A 7,251-nucleotide genomic window follows, 5' to 3' on the forward strand; every position below is an offset into this window, starting at 1 on the left:
ATCATTTTTATGCAATGCCATGCATTTTAAGAGCCCCAAGTCATGATTTTTGGACACATTTACAGATGCATATGCTAGTAAACAAAATACTAGTGTTCAGGGAGTAATTCCAGGGATATATTGAGCAACAGCTGGTTTGGGGTTTTGCTGCATTGCCTCCATTATTTTGTTAAACCTGGAATGAATGAAATCAGATAAATTGTTTAATGCAGAGATGCCCAAACTCCATCTGTTTCTGCGTTTCTCTATACCCTTGGCCTCTACTTGTGGATCCAGAAGCTGATTCTGTGTTACAACAAGGGTGAATTGCTTCATCTTTAATATAAGTGAGAGGAGATCGTCACCTTTTATATAGGTACTAAAAGGATACCTCCTATGAGAATCGTGTGACTACACATACTTACACATATTTATGATTGCTTGCAGTTTATTTCATGTGTATAAATATTCTGCTCTTACAAATATTTCAAATTATGTATACAAAAACCTTCTCTAGGCACTTAAAAATTACTAGTATTTTATCTGTCAAAAATCAGATTCTGATTAAAATTCAGTGTTAAAAACGTACTTTTGCTATTTGTCAGTCAATGCAAAATAATATAATTTGGCATATGTGGGTGTCTTTTGATTAAGCTAACACACACTGCTTCCATGTTGTTAATTGTATGAACAAGTTCTGTTTACCGTTTACCTAATATGACAGAAGTTTCAATTAATCAGAATGATTAGCATCCTCTTGTATTAAATGCATATTTAGATAAAGAGGTGCTGATTTGATGGACATCATAGACTTTTTGTCTTTTTTAACCTGGCTGGTATTTGCTGAAGCAGAATTCCATTTTTTCAATAAAATGGCACATGCAAGTCATGAAAGTCCCACCCAGTGTAAATTATATATAGCCACTGTAAAAATCTTAGCCTACTTAAGGTTTCAAATGATAAGGTGTTAATTAAGCAGAGTAGATAAATATGCAGATTTGATAAAGACGTTATTCATCATGAGGATGTATCTCCTGTTTCTACAATCTGCAGGCACACTGCATACAAAAACAAGGCAGTGACTCTGCTATTTGGCTTCATTACCAATATAAGGCAAAAGCAATTACTCTGTGTGGAAAACTGTAATGGAAATCTATATCAACAACAGAGGAAGAATTTACATCTGAAAAAGTGCATGAAAATGAAAAGAAAATAAAGCAGGGATACCATCTTCCCATGATACTGAGCAAATAAGAGCCTTGGGTGCAGATGGGCCTCTCTTTGAAAGTGTGGGACTCCGTAAGTCAGGCCGGTATATTGTGCAGAGGGCCATCTCCTGAGACACGTGCCTTTTCTTGTATAGAGTTTTGGGTCAAGGAGTGTTTTCTCTCAGGCATCTAGATCAGGTTCTTTTACACTACTTGAGTACTAGTTTAGGTTTATCAAATGGTGCAAGTGTGTGTTAAGTACACATCAGTGGGATTAAGTATATACCTGACATAAAGCATAAACATAAGCTTCGTTTCAGAGGGATGCACTGCTGCACTGACATCTCAGTGACATCTCTGTGTAACGGTTCTTTCTCTAGCATTTTGCCATTTTTGTATCTTTTCATTTTTGTGATGCCTTCTTTGTAAAAGCTGATTTAGCTGCATCTTGAAAATGAATTTATGTAGTGAGAGACAGGGGAAAGAGATTACTTTGTCTGCATAAAATATTAAAAGAAGAGAGTAAGATGCTTTTCTCCTCTGGAATAGAGCTTCAGGAGACTGTTATCAGTGATAGTAAAATGAAGGTTGAGTGACCTCAGAGATAGGAAGAACTGTTATGACTCTCCTGTATTTTTATAAGACCTCTAATAGAAGGATCTAATACAGCGTAAATATCAACCTTTTGGGTACAGAAAGGATTCCAAACTGTTTCTCAATGTACAATATAAACATTTGTTTATTTATTGTTTTCAAGGGCACCTACCTTGGATTGTAGCAGCAAATGCAAGAACACTAAGCCAAGCATCTTTTTCAAATGGGGAGGGGAATTAAGGAAAATGTGCCCATGAATTTAGAATTTTATTAATTAAAAGTCACTGGGATCCTCTATTTGTATCTGGAAAGGGAAAAGGAAAGGTAGTTACCTAACTGATTCTGAAGAATTAAGATGTGGAAGATCAGAATTTGCATTTGGGTAAAGATCTCCAGGAAGGTTTTCTTGTTTTCCTCTGCCTTTCCCAGGGAGGACTCTGATGTCTCAAATGTAACCATCTCTTGAAGGATGGGAATTCACTCTCCTAGGGCTGAATGTGCTGCAGATATTTGACTGCCATTGATATGAATGCAGCTGTTTAAGGAGACTGATAAGATATACCTTCTAAATCAGCTTTGAGGTTGATATAGTGATCCTCACTCAGACAGGGGTTCCCTGAACTCTGAGAACGTTTGGTTACATGGCCCAAAAGTGGATCATCCTTATGGCTCTGAAAGAAAATTTTGCAGGGAGTGGGTAATAGCTGAGCTAGGAGCAAATTCTTCAAAAGTTCTGTGCAGATCTGTGTGCTAAAATCTAGCCATTTTTAGGAAGAGATGTGACGTTGATGTGAACATAGTAGTGTTGAATTATAACTTATTTCTCCCCCTGAATTTACCTTTGAAAGTTTTTCTCCTGAACTCTATTTCTACCTTGTGAATCAGCTACGAATCATATGCCCTGGACTGTTAGCTTTTAAAAACAAAGGGGATTTCATGACTGTGCACAATAATCACATTCAGAAAGAATTATTGCAAAGTTAATTACTATTTATTCTGTCAGAGATTTGGGGGGGGGGGGATTTTTTGTAAAGCTGGCATATCCACTAACAGAATATTCACATTTCTTTGGAGCTTATTGGCCCTCTACTTAGTGATACGCTTGCATTTCTCCCTGGCTGACCAGTGTGTTCCTTGTTAATTTTTCGCCAGGTGTTTTAGGGGATGCTGCAGTTTCATGGATGTCATTGATTTTGTCCCTATCCATGTCTGATTTGGCCCAATAATAAGAATTTTATTTGCTACTTCCATGAGAGCAGGAACAGACAGATGAATGAAAATCTTCTTGCCTTAGGAAGAAAAAACCCCTTGGTCTTGGCAAATAGTCTTTTTTCTTTAAACTAAGGAGTTTAAATTACATTCTTTTAAGTCAGCTGCCATGGACCATTATAAACCAACATGTTCTACTGAGTTTTGTTTTTTAAATAGGAGTCATCATTTTGATTTAAAAGAAACACTCAAGTCAAATTTTCCACTATCACTGCAAGGAGAAAAACAAATTGCTTTTCTTCTTAAGTTCTTGGACTTTAATTCTGTTCTTTGCTGTGTTGCTGTGATAAATAATGTCATGTGGATTATTTAAGGCTAGCTGGTAGCTGGCCCATCTGTGGGCTGCTCACTATGGCGGTGGGCTCCAGGTGAGGTAAGAACAGCTCAGGGCTCAGAGGAGTGTGGGGTCGGTGCTGAGAAGCTCCCACAGCGAGCGTGGGGCTCGCAGGCAGCCAGAAAAAGGAAGAGAGGGGGATGGTATAGAAAGCTCTTTAACCACGTTTTCTCACTGCTAACACAGACTGTCAGGGGGGACATACTGCATGGATTACCATAAATCTATCATGGGCAAAGCAGTTTGGCTGCTTCCATAAGATTGGTATTACTAGCAGAATTTAGTCTGTACAATGGTTTTTTTTTAATCCTTTCACAATCTCTTTCAAAGTATTTTAACTACCTATTGATGCACCTGCCCAGAAATGACAATTTACCATCACTGCTGCTAACTAAAGATTAGGGGATATGGCATATTGATTCTTTGATTCTTTGGTGTTTATTCTACTATGAAGAACAAAAATCATGAATGACATGAAGTGGGAAATTGATTCTTCAGTGTTTATCCGGAGACAAGGAACAAACTGTCAACAGCTGAAGTTGCCAGGCTCAAAGCAAACAAAAGAAGGTTCTTCAAATCACAGGTGGCTGAGAAGTGGAACACAGGATGCTTTGGGTGCCAGGGGCTTATGTGAGTCCAGGGGTGGGTGGGACAGGTTCATAGAAGAGAAATGTGTTAAGGGTTGCTAAATATATAGCAACCATGTTTGTCTCAGGCAGATTATGGTCTGCAAATGGTGAGGTAGAATCCTGAGCAAGGTGGATCTTTGCTTTGACCTGATGCAGCTTTTTTTATGTTCTTGTTGCGCACATCCTGTTTTTCAAATAATAATCCTATCCCACTGCTTCCTACTTTGGCTTCTCTGTTATCTCACCCATCAGCTATTTCTTGTCTTTCTGACTGTCGGCAAAGATGGAAATTTATTATATGTCTAGATGGTACCTTGCGCAGTTGGGGTCAGACTAGTGTAATCATTAAGTGCTATCACAATATAGGCATTAGTAAGAAATACTGTAGAAACATGGGGGATTCTAGGTTTTCTTCTTCTTGGTGGCCTCTGGGTTTTGTTATAATTGTCATTTGGCTTCTGTTCCCCAACTCAAATTTGTTAACCCTTTTTGTTAAGAATGCAGTGGGTTTTCTGAAAATATTCACAGCAAGGTAGAGATCTTCTCTGGATATAAAATTCTGAAGCATTTCCCACTGCCACGTAGTGGGCACCTTTGATGGTTGTGGAATCATGATAGCTTTTACTAATAAGTTCTTGATTTTTTTTCCACCTCTTTATATCCATGAAAATACTTGAATATCTTGATGCACTGGTCTTTGTTTACTGACTTGTAAAAGCAAACAACCCCAGTTGACGCAAGAGTGCTTTTGTTTGTGGTAGATTGGGGCTTGGACTACTGCATTTTTCAAGCAGAATCATCCTTGCAGGTTTATTGGGAAACTGGGGTGTAACTGTCTGACCTTTTGGTGGCTAAGTGATCACAACCACCATCTATGCAGCACCATGATATTTGAACAAGTCAGTGAAAACTGCTAGCCGAGGTTGCTAGCTATAAAACAGCAATGCTGTAGCAAAACTGTAAAACTGTCCAGGGAGAAGCATAATACACAGTAGCTGGAAAACACAGGAATTTGAACTTGAACACACTGGAGTTGAGAATCCACCATGAACAAAGTGGTTGTGTTATTTAACCCTGGCAACGCATTTGTAGTGCAACTCTTAAAATGGGAAAGTTTTGACTAAATTGAATTCCTGTTGTAAATTTGATTAGGAAAAAATTAATCTCAGGATTCTAACTACTGATGAAGAACTGACAGTTTTTTCAGGACACTTGTGGTTTTGAGAACATCTCTTCAAAAGAAAATACCCGAAGATGGTAATTAGCACTATATTTTTTCTATACGTGCATGAGCTGAGACACAAGCCTTTGAAAGCAAGTGTTTTGTTAGAAAAAATCATGGGTGAATAAGGTTTCTATATGGATACTTAGATAAAAAAGAATTTGGGAAAGTATACAGTCTTGTGCAAGTAAGGGCTGTTTCCTAATACTAAGAAGTAACTATGGGATTTAAAAATCCTTCTCCATAGACCTGCATATCATCTTGACAGACAGATTGTTTGGATTTCAAACACTCAGACTAGCAAAAATGTCCAAAAAGAGAAAATCACTGGAATTTCAGATTTGGATAATCCTGTTAACCAACCTGTTTTCCCAGCTGGGTAAATTTTAGGTTGATTTAGGGAAAGAATAACAAAGTCCTTTCTCACTACACCTTCTGAAATACTTACAGAAGCTCACATCCATACCTCTCCCAATCTTTCTCAAAGGAGATGGAGTACACAGGGTGCGTGATGGCAGACATTGAGTTTGCCGATGTAGGGAACACACTGCTCCGTTCCTTTAATGTAATGTATTAGTTTAATTAACTTGCTTATGCAACTGTATTTTGCCACCAGTTATTTTCTTTCAGTAATAAAGTGAAATGCTCAGTTGTGTAGAACACAGGTAAAGTTGAAACTAAAGTGTGTCTTCTCATTTAAAATAGGAGGCACCTACAATATAGCTGCCAAGAAAGAAAGTTTGCCTTGGGGCTGTTCTTTTAAAAGGTTTAGGAGGGGCTGACTCATTACAGTCCCAGACAGTATATAGAGGAATACTTGTCCTAAGTCCCCTGGAACCGCTACTAGCTCCAGTTTTGACTGGGTGTGCTGGAAGTTTCTTGCCTTACTGAACTCAGTGCACACAGGGCAGTCAGCTTGTGTAGGATACACTGAACTTGTAAGAGGAGTGAGAGCACTTAGAAGGAAGTTACAGCATCCTTCTGTCATCCTTAATACTACCGCAGCTTTCTGAACCAGTCTCATATCTTCTCCTTGTGGCCAGGGCAATGGCTTGGTGTGAAGGCATCTCCAGGGGATTTTTGCATCTCAGCTGCCTCTTCTAATATGTGAGGAGATGGCGTGGTTTCTGTGCTCACCACAACTGCTTCCTTCCAGGTAAATGATATATTAAAGCCATGTTCATAGATTATTCCACAGTATGGCAAGCCTATGGCCAGTGTGGGTTGCTGGGATTTTTTGTTTGGTTTTGTATTAGAAAACCATACGGGATCTTAAGCAGTATGTCTTTTAGCCTTGCTTTCAGAGCACCCCTTCTTCCTTCTTAACTCTGCTGTTAAAAATTCACTTTGGGCTGATGCTTGGCACTTGAAAGCTCAGCCTGAGGATTTATTTTTATATATTCAATTTCTCAGAAAATTGGCCATCAAAAAGAGGTGGCTGTGAACCTTTGTGAGATTGTTTTTCTGAAGCAAAATGCACATAATCGTGCTGCCTGTCTGGTGTTGGGGGCTGCTGGTGGTGAAGGAGTTGTGTGGCTATGCACATGTGCCTGTTAGCCCTGCCTTATTAAATCTGAGCTGATTGTTCGGGTTCAGGCAATTTGCCAGGAAGGTATAGGCAAAGACCCTGAAAATACTGACTCTCTACAAATGTCATGAAAGTAGGTGGCCAGCCAGAGGAGGCAGATCCTACAAATGCCCACCCTGCTCCAAGGTGTGCTCACGGCTGGTCAGCCAGCCCATGCAGGTGTGCCCCCCTGGGGCAGAAATCCATAGGAGACTGGGCATTACTGACTCAGTTGCTTATGGAGCTGCTTATTTTTAATATGTGCTTTTTGGGAAGTCTGTAAGAGAACTGTGATATATTTCTTTCCCTTCTCTGAATAGACTGAAAGATCAGGCAGCAGCATTTTGTATCTGGTCCTTTTGTAATAAAGACAGTTATCAGTCATATGCATACGCGGTGCTCATACCGGTGTTTATATGACACCCCTAAAACATCTTTCTGACCCCTTA

Source organism: Strix uralensis, chromosome 5, assembly GCF_047716275.1.
Source record: "Strix uralensis isolate ZFMK-TIS-50842 chromosome 5, bStrUra1, whole genome shotgun sequence".
NCBI lineage: Eukaryota > Metazoa > Chordata > Aves > Strigiformes > Strigidae > Strix > Strix uralensis.